We start from the raw sequence: 13,352 nt of genomic DNA, 5'->3' as shown, positions 1-13,352 counted from the left end.
TTCGAAATCTTTCATTTTTTCCTGCTTGTTTTGTGTTTAGGTTTTCATTTTACCCCCCATATATTCCGGTTAGACGTAGTCCCACGTCAAAAGTATTCTACAAAGAAATGTTTTGGGATGAATAATTCTTTCCGTGTATGAAAAGAATCGAAACGAAAGCAATCAATACTGCGACATCGGGTGATATATTTGTACATGATGTTTTTGAATTATAAACATCGTGTTTGTTTTCACATGTTTATGTTCGTGAATCATTGTTCGTGTTTGGGATAGACATTCAACACAAGTGAAAGTTCGAATTCAAACAAAAACATGCAATTTTCACATCGCGTGGACATGCGTAAGTGTTTTTCGGAAGACTGCACACAAGTTCTCGAGTGGTGAGTGGTTCCTGGATATAAGTCCCTTGTCCAATGTACCTTGCCATTGGTCATATAATTTCACTAAAACTTGAACCATAATTCACATTTCGTAGGTTAAAGTTGAATAAATAATAGTTACTCTTAATTTTATTTTGGCATGGACCCTGATTTTCGTTCCCGTAGATAGTAGATAACACTTTGGGTAGCCAAAGGTCGAAAGGGTAATTTATACAGAATAATTATTCTGCGACGAATCGCTCAGATATTGAAAACAATCCGTAGAAAACACTGATGGACAGAATACACAGATAGTGTGACAATGACACTCTATAGTCTACCTATCACTAAATTTATAACGGAACAATATATTTAAATTGAGCGTTTATCCAAAAAAGATTAGGACGAAGGAATAGCTCCGAATTTTATGACATATCCTTCGGTCTTCGAAGAATTGCTTTCTGCTATCTGCACTAGCAGAGTCAACAGCAGTCAGCAGCAACAATCCTATCGCGCGTAATTCTACCTGAGCTGCGCCGACCGCAGCTAGGGAACTGTGATCCGCGATCGGTGATTAATGAGACACTGTCTCGGCACCCCATTCAACTGCCGAAAGCAGCAGCAGCAGCAGTATCCGAAGCCCAAAGACGCAGACCAGACACACAACCCCATCGAACGATCCTCTTTCGGATGGATTTGATTTATGTGCACACATCCCAGCATCCCAGCAAAACGCCAGCCAAGCCACACATCTTCCGTCATCTCATCGAGAGCGCAAAAAGAAAGCGGAAAATATAATAAAGACAGCTCTCCTCCTCGCATTCGGTCGACTGCCGAAATATCTTCCCACGATCGCTGCCGGTCGGTCGGTCGGTCGGGTTGTTGCTTGTACACAATTGGTGCGGTGACCACATCACCGGCACCGTCTTCGTCCCTGGCACCACCCCCACAACCATTACCGTCACCGTCGGAATATACTACATATACCTTTGCCACTTTGCATCAATATTGGGAAGGGAGTTGTCGTCGTTGACATTTTTTTTTCGTCTCCCACAAGTGTCGAGAATGAAGTAGAAGGAAGGGGTGGTTAGAGGGAGAATCGGAATTAATAGCAATTTTTATTTTAAATTTTAGTCATAAATCGCGGATGCGACAAACACTGATGTGTGATGAGATCGCGGCGGAATGTTCACTTCTCGCCGAATGGACATAATTGGCATTGTTTATCGAGATGCGTTTTCGCGCTTTGGAGCTCATCTCTCTCTTTCTCTAATGGACAATTGATTTGTATGTCGCCCACTTTCGGGTCGGTGACAAAACACGGAACGAGGAAGGAACCGATTACGCCGTCGAAATGTGTACAAATGGAAACACAAATCTTCTTAATTTAAAGAATGACGCGCGATTCATACGGGGGAACGAAGGACCTTTTAAAGAACGCAAGTACTCAAGTGCAAGCAACATTTGTACGGATGTATCTTCTCTTAGCTGAAGCGCAGCTCTGTGTGATAAGCATGAATAATTGCATAATTTTATGACTGCTGCTGCTGCTGTTGTCAGTGTCGTCGTTATGTCTTATCACTTTTCTCGCCCACGATCACACTACCAGCGGAAGATAAATAAGAACCCGACCTCGCGTGTCTTATGTCATTCTGGTTAAGAGACCGGCGGACTGAGTTCGGATTTGTCGAAGTGTACTCGAAAGGCAGCAACAGCAGCAGCGGAAGTTCGACCCGTAAATACTTTTACTTTTAAATAGACTTCTCGGCACAGTCTACATATAAAGCCAGCCGCCAGCCGAATTATAAATTCAATTTCGTTTACTATACACACGCGTGTCGCATGTATTCTTGTCGCATTTTTTTTTCGTTCTCCGTTCAGTCGCCCCTTTGCTAAGCTAGGCTGGCTAGCTCGGAACGCAAAATGTTTGTTCACCGGTATTAAACGGTGGTCGTATCGCGTCTCATTTGGGATTTTGTTGGTGTGTGATTGTCCGTGGTGCGGCTATCTGTCGTCGTTGTCTTTGCCAGCAGCTATTGACGAAAAACACGCACACAGACGCATCCAAGTTCTTCAATGTCTTCAGTGCGAAATCGCGCATGAATTTATGACTAGCTAATGTTCGGAATATACACACTCCCTCCGTGCAGACCTTTTCCAATCCCCTACCACCTAACTTGAACCTAAATGAATGCATAGTCGATCTGATCAGAACTGTGACAGTGAAACTTGGAGAAAGAAAGAAAAACAACTGAGTGTCAATTTTTGAGATTCGAGGTTGATGAACTGACAGAACAAGACAATTTCGTAATTGTTGATAACAGGTATATAGCGAGTGATCATCGTTTCGGACGCACAATTGTTGTTGTTTTTTTAAGGTGGTACTACGTCTAACAGGTATATATATATATAAAGGGGTAAAATGAAAACTCAAACACAGAACATGTAGGAAAAAAATGAAAGATTTCGAAGGTTTATAACTCGAGCATTTCTCAACAGATTTGAAAGATGTTTGCATTAATTGATAGGAAATATTTCTACACATCGATCACCATGGACAACATGTTATTTTTCATGAGATAAACAATTGAATAATTGTGAAGTGTAAAGCGTCATATAAGTGCCCCAACTGCCACGTGTTGATTGGTCCGATTTGTGCTCCTCAAATTGTGCCACCAGAAGGAGCAACTAGAGTAACAGAGCTCATACAGTTTACCCAACACAGACTTCAAAACAAAGGTGCCTGAGGAACTTTTATACTTCGCTTGCTTTTTGTTCAGACTGGAATATGTTTCCCTAACATGGACTTCTAAACTGGAGAGCTTGGGAAAATCGCCATTTCTTGTCGTATAGATTTATTTATTTAGTCATTGATAACTCAAAACTCAAAAGCATAACGGACGGTCAGACTTATTCATTAAATTTACTTGTAACGAAAAACATAATCTATCACAATGCATCAATTGACCAATTGACAAAGCAAATATGTTGAATTCAATAGAAAGAATGTTCTCAAAAGAATACATTTTGCTATATACCATAACGGAAAGTTTTTCATTCTAAGACGGCATTTTTTTTAACATTTAACTTTGCTGATCCTGATGGTTTGAACGATTTAATAACTATCGTTCTGGGCCTCATATGATTAAGGAAGTTGATAATTTGAAAATTTCAGGAATAGATTTGCATAAAAAATTTGAGCAAACTGTTAAAATCAACTATACCAACTTAGTGTCCAACTTGAAATTTATAATCTCCTTGCATGTACAGAGAAAACTTAATCTTATTCAAAAAGTGTTCATCTTGAATATTTATATACTCTCTAAATTAAGGTATATTGCTCAAATATTTCCACCAGCGAACAAACATATTGCAGAGATAAAAACAGGAAGTGGGTTATATCTATGGTATAACCGCAAGGTTGACGTAGGACTATCGTTGATTTAGAGATCATTTGTTTGAAGTTGAATCTGAATTCATTCTGAATGAATGAATATTTGGGGGACTTCGAAAACGAGAGTGTTACGTTGGATGCACAAGGTTTTATGCATCCAATATTGGATATGGAAATATTCTACTGATGGGGAAGAATAATCTTCAGAAGCTATTCTGTTAATTGCGATTGATCGAAAAATCACAAAACCAAATGTATTTGGTCACAGTGTTACATGGATAGAAAACATTAAAATAAACTCTTTCACATGAATGTAATTTTAAATTCCCAGAGGAACTGGCAGATTATTTTCCGGATCTTTCTCGATGCTGAATGGCATCCAAACGGAAAGAATTCCGTGCGTGTATGTGTGTGTGTAGCGGCTGCTTCGATGGTCACCTTCTCTTCTCCTGAAGGATCGGCTTCTCTATGCTCCCTCACAGGTTCAAAAAAACTGCCTGCGTTTCAGGGCAGATCTCGATCCTTCGCCGTACAGCACCCTCAGCAACGATGTTGTCTTGTCGATGTCCTCACGAAAAATGAATGCGTCTCACCACCAGAATATCGCTTAAGTATGCTTTTTGTGCGTGATTGAATCGAGAGAAGGCGTGGTTTACGATGGCAATTTGGAAAGCAAACTAGAGGGAAATGAACTCTCTGAGCTCGGAACTTTCGGCGACTGAGCAATAGTCGATTGCGGGCGCATACAATATTGGATACGGAAATATCCTACTGATGAGGAAGAATAATCTTCAGAAGCTATTCTGTTAATTGCGATTGATTGAAAAACCAAATGTATTTGGTCAGTGTTACATGGATAGAAAACATTAAAATAAACTCTTTCACATGAATGTAATTTCAAATTCCCAGAGGAACTGGCAGATTATTTTCAGTAACGATTAGATATTTACACATTTTCCTCGATACTGGAAGCCCACCAGTGGTTAATGCTAACTCGATAACCATCTGTTAATAGCACTTGATTGAAACATAAAGGGTGTGTCACATCAAATTGCATCACGGAAAAAACGCTGTAGAAATTCGCCCAGTAGACCGATCCTTTTGAAAATTTTAGACAGTAAAATAAAAACTATTAAACAACTTTTGGCATTTTCTTTTTATTCATACTTCGAGCCCAAGCCCGTATGCTCGCACCTTCCTCTTTACCCCGTCCATAAGGTTCTGTACAACGTCAGGTTGTAGTTTTTTTTTAACAGAAATCCATTTTCTCTTGAAGTCCGCCCCCGATTTGACAACTTTTGGTTCTTCCGGAGGGCCTGCTTCATAATCGCCCAATATTTCTCTATTGGGCGAAGCTCCGGCGCGTTGGGCGGGTTCATTTCCTTTGGCACGAAGGTGACCCCGTTGGCTTCGCACCACTCCAACAAGTCCTTTGAATAGTGGCACGAAGCGAGATCCGGCCAGAAGATGGTCGGGCCCTCGTGCTGCTTCAATAGTGGTAGTAAGCGCTTCTGTAGGCACTCCTTAAGGTAAACCTGCCCGTTTACCGTGCCGGTCATCACGAAGGGGGCGCTCCGCTTTCCGCAAGAGCAGATCGCTTGCCACACCATGTACTTTTTGGCAAACTTGGATAGTTTCTGCTTGCGAATCTCCTCCGGAACGCTGAATTTGTCCTCTGCGGAGAAGAACAACAGGCCCGGCAGCTGACGAAAGTCCGCTTTGACGTAGGTTTTGTCGTCCATTACCAGGCAATGCGGCTTCGTCAGCATTTCGGTGTACAGCTTCCGGGCTCGCGTCTTCCCCACCATGTTTTGCCTTTCGTCGCGGTTAGGAGCCTTCTGAACCTTGTATGTACGCAGGCCCTCCCCTGCTTGGTCCGCTGGACGAATGAACTTGACAAATTCAGCTTATTGGCGACATCCCGGACCGAACTTCTCGGAACACGTCTAAACTGCTTAACTACGCGCTTGCAATCTTTTTCACTGACGGAGCATCCATTTTTGCCGTTCTTCACCTTCCGGTCGATGGTTAGGTTCTCGAAGTATCGTTTTAGTACTCTGCTGACCGTGGATTGGACGATTCCCAGCATCTTACCGATGTCCCGATGTGACAACTCCGGATTCTCGAAATGAGTGCACAGGATTAATTCACGACGCTCTTTTTCGTTCGACGACATTTTTCCAAATTTACGAAAAATTGACAGTGAAGCATGGCCAACGTGAACTATACACTCTTATCTGATTATAAGCGAAAGTTGAAGATATAATTCCTAAAAATTAAATTTCTACAGCGTTTTTTCCGTGATGCAATTTGATGTGACACACCCTTTACCCTCTTCTTGAAATAAATACCAGTAAAGCAAAAAAAAAAATACAATATCAATATTACAGAGAATTTTAACTTTCGGTCTGTGATAGCGTGCGCGAGTATACGTGTTATGATTTTCCACGCGAGTACAGGTGGGTTTAGTACCAAATATGCATGCTCATGCTCGATAAAATATACATGAGCATTAGGGTGCCAATGAAAATGGTCATCTCGGATTTCAAAAAGTTACCCCATAAAAAATGTTCACCACATCGGAAAAATACCCTATGCCAAATATCAGCTCAATCGGGAGAGGGAGAGTGGCGCAAAGCGGTCAAAGTTTGAGTTTTTTGAAAATCGAAAAATCACCCAGGGGGAGTAAAGGAAAACTGGGTTTTCGAAAAAAAATTTGATGCCAAATGTCTTAAAATTGCATGAAACGTCGAGATCTACTGTCATCTCGAATTTTTTTTGTCAAAAATCCGAATGCTGGGACATAGTTTTTTTTCGGAGTACGAAACGAAAAGTATGGTTTTGGGTGCCAATAAAAATAGGTTTCTGGATTTTTCATTTGGAACATGGTACGAAATGTTGATTTGCACGGAAATATACCCTATGTAAAATATTAGCTCATACGGACTTAATTTTTTGGTGTCACAAACGTTAAAATTTGAGTTTTTTGAAAAACGAAAAATCACCGAAAATCGAGGTTTAAAAATAGTTTGATGCCAAATGTCTCGAAATGTTGAAAAAAAAAATGTTTTTTTGACACTTGGGCGTTTTTTTCCGTTTGAAAAGTCGATTTTTGACAAAACAAATTATTTTCGAGATAACTGTAAATCTCGACGTGTCATTCAATTTTAAGACATTTGGCACCAAACAAAAAATTAGAAAACCCCGATATCTGGTGATTTTTTCGGTTTTCAAAAAACTAAAATTTTAACGTCTGCAACACTAATAAATGAAGTTCGAATAAGCTAATATTTTGCATACGGTATATTATCGTTCAAATCAACATTTCGCAACAAATTCCGAATGAAAAATCGAAATAACTATTTTTGTTGGCACCCAAAACCATACTTTTCGTTTTGTACTCCGAATAAGAGTCCCAGCATGCGGATTTTTGACAAAAAAAAATTCGAGATGACACTAGATCTCTCGTTTCATGCAATTTTAAGACATTTGGTATCAACATTTTTTTTTTTCGAAAACCCCGTTTTCCTTTGCTCCCCCCTAGGGTGATTTTTCGATTTTCAAAAAACTCAAACTTTGACCGCTTTGCGCCAGTCTCCCTTAAGTCCGATTGAGCTGAAATTCGACATAGGGTGTTTTTTCGAGGTGGTGAACATTTTGTATGGGGTAATTTTGTATAGGTGGTTAACATTTTGTATAGGGTAAGGGGTGTATAGGGTAGGGTAATGTATAGGCTTAAATTTATTCTGGTCATAGCACGAGGTGATATCCCAACCTAGTTTAAATTACAAAGCACACAAAGTTTTTGTGATGTTTTTACCCAGATTTTCAAGATGGAACCATGACAACGGAGTGAATTTAATCGAATAGGTTGTTAATCTACCTCCAAATTGTCTTAAATTTTTCCGAATCGTATAATCGACTGAAATTTGAATCAAAATATACCAACTTCGATGTTGAACTCGTTTTAATGATGAATAGATGACTTTTCGATTTAGTTTTTTTCAAATCAGCAACAAACCATCGCGTCGGTGCATTCGATTGGAGAGTGTTTGTATCCTTGAGAAAGAACAAATGTTAGCTGGAAATTGAAACCTTCTATTCCAGGTTCTCTATTTACATAGTCAAGGAGCGCTTATGTTTTGGTATATACTCCCATGAGACTACTTGAAACGCTTGAAATCGAGAGTTGTTGTGGTGGGGTCTACAAAGGGAGGCGTGGGAATCCACGCTGTCATTCATGCACCGAAATGAATTCTTTGTATGCAAATATCCCCGCCAAATTAGAAGAACGTACACAAATTTAATGGTTTCAAATTCCAACGAGTTTGCTATCGCTCGATCAGATAATTAATCTCCCAAACTGTGTTAAACCGCGGTTAGAAACCTTCCTGCGAGGTGCTCGACTGCGGGTTCGTTGACCGGATTCGCAAACACACGGAGTCATTTAAATCAGTGTGCCGCCGCCGTCGTTACCGCTACTGCTGCGCTGCGACACGGCGTCATAATCATTCACACCAACGTGAGAAAATTTGCTACTTTGCAAAATTTCGAGCCGTCATTATCGCAGAAATGTGCCACTTCTTTTCTTCTCTACCGATGATTGGGCGCCTGTGTGATCACAAACACTCTTCTATATCGATAGTGATCGCATTCGAGCTAACCAACAAGAATTTTTAAAATTTAAAATCCACTCGATAATTTGCCCGCGCGCCAGCGACGATGCGCAAATAATTAAGTGCCCATTTTGCACTTACCCCCCGCGCAATCGAAAGCGAAATGGGGGGGGGGGGGGGCGGTTTGGCAGGGATGGTGACTGCTTCGTGTGTACAACAAAACGCGCACACGGCTCTTACCAGGTGAAACTAGGCGGAAAATGGAGGGTTTTTAGCAGTGAACACTAATAATGATCATTTTTCAGCGCGGTCTGCGGGAAGTGGCGAATCGAGCAGAGTGTTGTTTCGGTGGTCTCCTCCTATTCTAGAGAGCACACCTCAACACTACGACTGCGCTCGTTCTGGAAGATCGATCGATATTGGTCGAAAATTGCGATCTATCCTCCGTTCTCGAGCGAAAAAAAAAACCACACAAGGTCAATGCTATTGAACCGGGGCCCGGCACAGAATTTGTGATCCAAGCGAGAAGAGAGGATAGGATCTGACGTAAGACTTCAATTTCCGTGACCATTGTTGTTAAACATTTAATCGTGTTCGAAGTAAGGAGGTACGAAAAAACTCAACTCACACATTCGATGCCGCGAACGGCTGTGTGTTTGTATGTGTGTCTCTGGGAATGATTGTCGACTTGAAATACCAGCAACGGACGCAGATCTTCCGAAGCGAAATATAATAATCGTTGATGAACAACTCTGTGGTCGACACGTCCACTTCAGACACAAACACACAAACACCCCCATTCGTGATAGACGACGGCCGAAGAATCTAATGCCAAATATAGAACTAATTTCCGAGCGTGGACTCTACGAATACATTCTCCTCTTTGGAGTCCCCAGGATCGTTAGGAAGCTACGGGGAAGCCCCCGCTTGGCGCTGAGGTGGTGTGACTATCGTAAGTGATAAACGTGTTGTGATGGCGACCGGCTGAATTAGACGACGAATATATGTTTGCGCTTCTCACGGCCGAAGGACGGTTGTTGAATGGAATTCCGGGGTAATGTCACCGCGATCCCAGGAGGAAGTTCTGCTAACGGTGGAATGCGCACAGTTGTATAAGAAACTATTGAAACTATTGGGAAAAAAGTATACAGTAAGTGGCAAAAAGGGTGAATATTCTTAATAAGTGTAAAAAAATACCAAACCTTTTTATTTTTTGTACGAATTCGTGATTTTGATTGATGTTGCTTTTGTGGCGCTGATGTTTCAAACCGTTTTAAGTCGTAATTCGGTATAACAAACATCGGCTTCATGATATACACTATCGTAAAAATCAATCTGAACCAGCCATACCCAGCTTGCGTTGTGCTAATCTGGTGTTATTTTCTTCTAAACAATCCTGTGAAGTAGGATTACGTCTTTTCAGCAATGGTGACAAACATAAATAGCGAATGTAGCATTCGTTCTAATGGACAATGTGGGTAGAGAAAATATTGCAATTTACGCTCCGTCCATTCTCAATTTATTGAGTACAAATGGTCGGGGGTTCTGCCAAAACGAACCAAGCGCCAAAAACATTATTTTGTGATATTTCAATTTGAAGTTTTGCTCCCACTAATTGACTGTGTCGGATCAAATCTATCATTTTGTCGCTCACGTGTTATAAACAGGATATCAAAGATAATACTTCCTTTCATGCTGTAAGTACACATCTTCATCAATTTCCGATTCAGAACCTTTAGAAATATGAAAAAAAAAACCAAATCATGTTTCTGCTAGACACGCAAACTTCGTTTCCTTTGCAGCCAGAGCGAACCAAGTCCATACTAGCTATCAACATAATATCATTACATAACACATTAGTATTTTGTAACGGCTCTTAACTGATTTCATGAATGGTATATATAAATATATATATATATATAATATATATATATATATATATATATATATATATATATATATATATATATATATATATATATATATATATATATATATATATATATATATATATATATATATATATATATATATATATATATATATATATATATATATATATATATATATATATATATATATATATATATATATATATATATATATATATATATATATATATATATATATATATATATATATATATTTATATATATATATATATATATTTATATATATATATATATATAAATATATATATATATATATATATATATATATATATATATATATATATATTTTGACGGTTGTGTCCCATTCACCCGAAACACGTTTACCCGAATGTAACGCATACCCAAATGACATTCACCCGAATGTAACAAATACCCGAATGCAACATATACCCGAATGGACATTTACCTGAATGCAACGTTTACCCGAATGCAACATTTACCCGAATGGAATGTTTACCCGAATGAAGAAGGAAAAATTCCGACAAATCAGTTTATGAGTTTTGTCGAATCTGCTGTTAGGAAGCTACGAAGTAAACGGAGAAATTGTAATGAGGAAATTCGAAAAAGATGTTGAAGACTTCGCTGTGTTATTTTTAGAAATTAGTGTAGGCACAATTGACATGCTGTCTTCTTTCCTTTCCGTATTGCCAAGTAAGACCAAGAGATCATTCAGAAATGAGCATGGGTTATGAAATATTCCGAAAATTAAACAGGTAACTTTGATATAAATTTTTTTAATAAAAATGTGAAAAGAATAGATAAGAAAAAATGTACTTACGTATTTGCCGCCGCAGCGCAATTTTTATCATAAGTTCATTATTTCGTGATGAAATTTATTTTCCGATCATTGCAATGGGGGCGAAGTCCCCATTTAACGAGGATAAGGAATCGAGGCGGCACCAAGCCGCCGAGGTGACGCTATCCGAGTAGGCCGCCGATCCGCCGTCGAAAGCGGCGGCCTCTCACAAGCAAACCTGTGTTCCACCGATTGCCCGGTATGTTTGAAACATAGGAGACGATCCTTAAGACTGCATTCGTTTACCTGGTGCATTACGTTTGCCCGGTTAATTATGCATGTCATGCATTTTGATTGCCTGGTTGCAAACGTGATGCACCAGATAAACGTATGGCGTCCGACGCTCGTGAACGGGCTGCGTCATCCATAAGAATGGATGGACTTAATAATACGTTATAAAACTGCATTCTTTCACTTTTCATTATTTTGAAAAGGATTTTATTCAATGCCAGTATTTCTCGAATTGTACTTCCCACGAAAAATACTTTTTGAATGGAAATGAAAGTATGAGACAAATATGATCTTTATATAACACTGATCAGAATTAAATATACAAATACAAATATAGTAAAATTTGTGTATTATTTGAATATATCCTTCTTTTGGGTAAGTGTCGCTTTCGGGTAGATGTTACATTCGTTACATTAGGGTAACTGTCGCATTCGGGTAAATGTTACATTCGGGTAATTGTTGCATTCGGGTAAATGTCGCATTCGGGTAAGTGTCAATTCGGGTAGATGTTACATTCGGGTAGCCATACAAATGAAACACAAATTTCTGCATTACTCGAGAATTATTCAAGCAAATGAAACCAAATTAGGCATCTGAAGGCTTAAGGGTGCAATAAATATTTCTGCCATACAAATGAAGCACACATTTCTGCATAATTCAAGAACTAATCTAGCAAACTGAACTACATTTGGCATGTGGAGATTTTAGGGAGCAAGAAACACTTCTAAGGTGGTTCAACACTCCTCCTGCCTTTCTGAAGAGGGGGGAGGTCTACCACAGAAATGAAACAGTTTCGTTAGAAATACTAGGAACTTTATAGTTAAAGGTTAATTCAACGGGGTCAATTAGAAGATCAATCAATGAACAGTTCTGCGATTGGACCCATGAACTTGCTCATAGTAAGAAAACGTGGATGTTTGAAGGTATTGATAACAAAACACAAATTTTGGGCGGGACGAAGTTTGCCGGGTCAGCTAGTATCTTAATAAATGATATTAAATTGATTTAAGAATGTATTACACTTGGTTCGCTGTGGTTGAACGGAATTTTGAAAACTGCAGATCAGCGCTTCTACACTTAATTGCAGCCCATAGGCTGTCTTACTTACCAGATCCCGACGACATTTGATTCCAGGAGCTGTCCGAAACAGAAAAATCTGTTAAAGATTCGGAGCTGCCTTTTCGGAGGAAACGATCACTATCGTCCGATGCCATATTGTGGGTTTATGGTTCGCTTTGGTTGAATGCAATTTCGTTTTTTTACAATCTGCTACACATAATTTTTGTTTTGGATCTGTTGTCAATTATCCGAATGACATGTTCATTTTACAGTCGATAGATTATTATTTTCAGCATCCAATGGTGTAAGTAACTCAATTTTGAAAAAATGGTGTTTGGTTTCTTTTGGCAGAATCCCGGCCAAATAATCTACTTGTATTACAACATTCATGATTTCACCTAGCGACCAGACGGCAACGAGGTTTTCCGAATGGCATTCCTAAAGCCCGAGAGTTTAGTTTGGTTTTCCAAGTTGGCTTGTTCAAGGCTACATGAGAATGAACTGAGAAATTTTAAAGTTTCTGTATTTCTAGTCTCGATAATCATTATACAAGTCACAGTCTCGTTCCAGCAAACAGACAGCATTCTTTCTCAATGCTGATGTCAGAAACAGTTGTTCACTTGATAAAAAGGAAGAATGGAAGATAGATGTCGCCAACAGTGGTGTAATTGCGTTCGGTGGAGACAACACGTCGATTTTCATGTCGTCTGATGGAGAGTGCTTCTGTATGTTTGCAACATACAATTTTTACATCTGTACTGGGGCTCAAATTTTAAATTTCAAAACCGAATGCGCTACGTTTGAGGTGCAAAGAGTTGAGCGTTATTACCTCATTGCCAGCTAAACGAAGTGACATGGAAAAAGATAAAACAATATGTAATCACTTCGGGCCGCACTATGTCTAGCACGAGAAGAATATTCACGATGCATACTGCGTGCGACACA

Source organism: Toxorhynchites rutilus, chromosome 1 (genome assembly GCF_029784135.1).
Source record: "Toxorhynchites rutilus septentrionalis strain SRP chromosome 1, ASM2978413v1, whole genome shotgun sequence".
NCBI lineage: Eukaryota > Metazoa > Arthropoda > Insecta > Diptera > Culicidae > Toxorhynchites > Toxorhynchites rutilus.
This window is presented reverse-complemented; position numbering follows the sequence as displayed.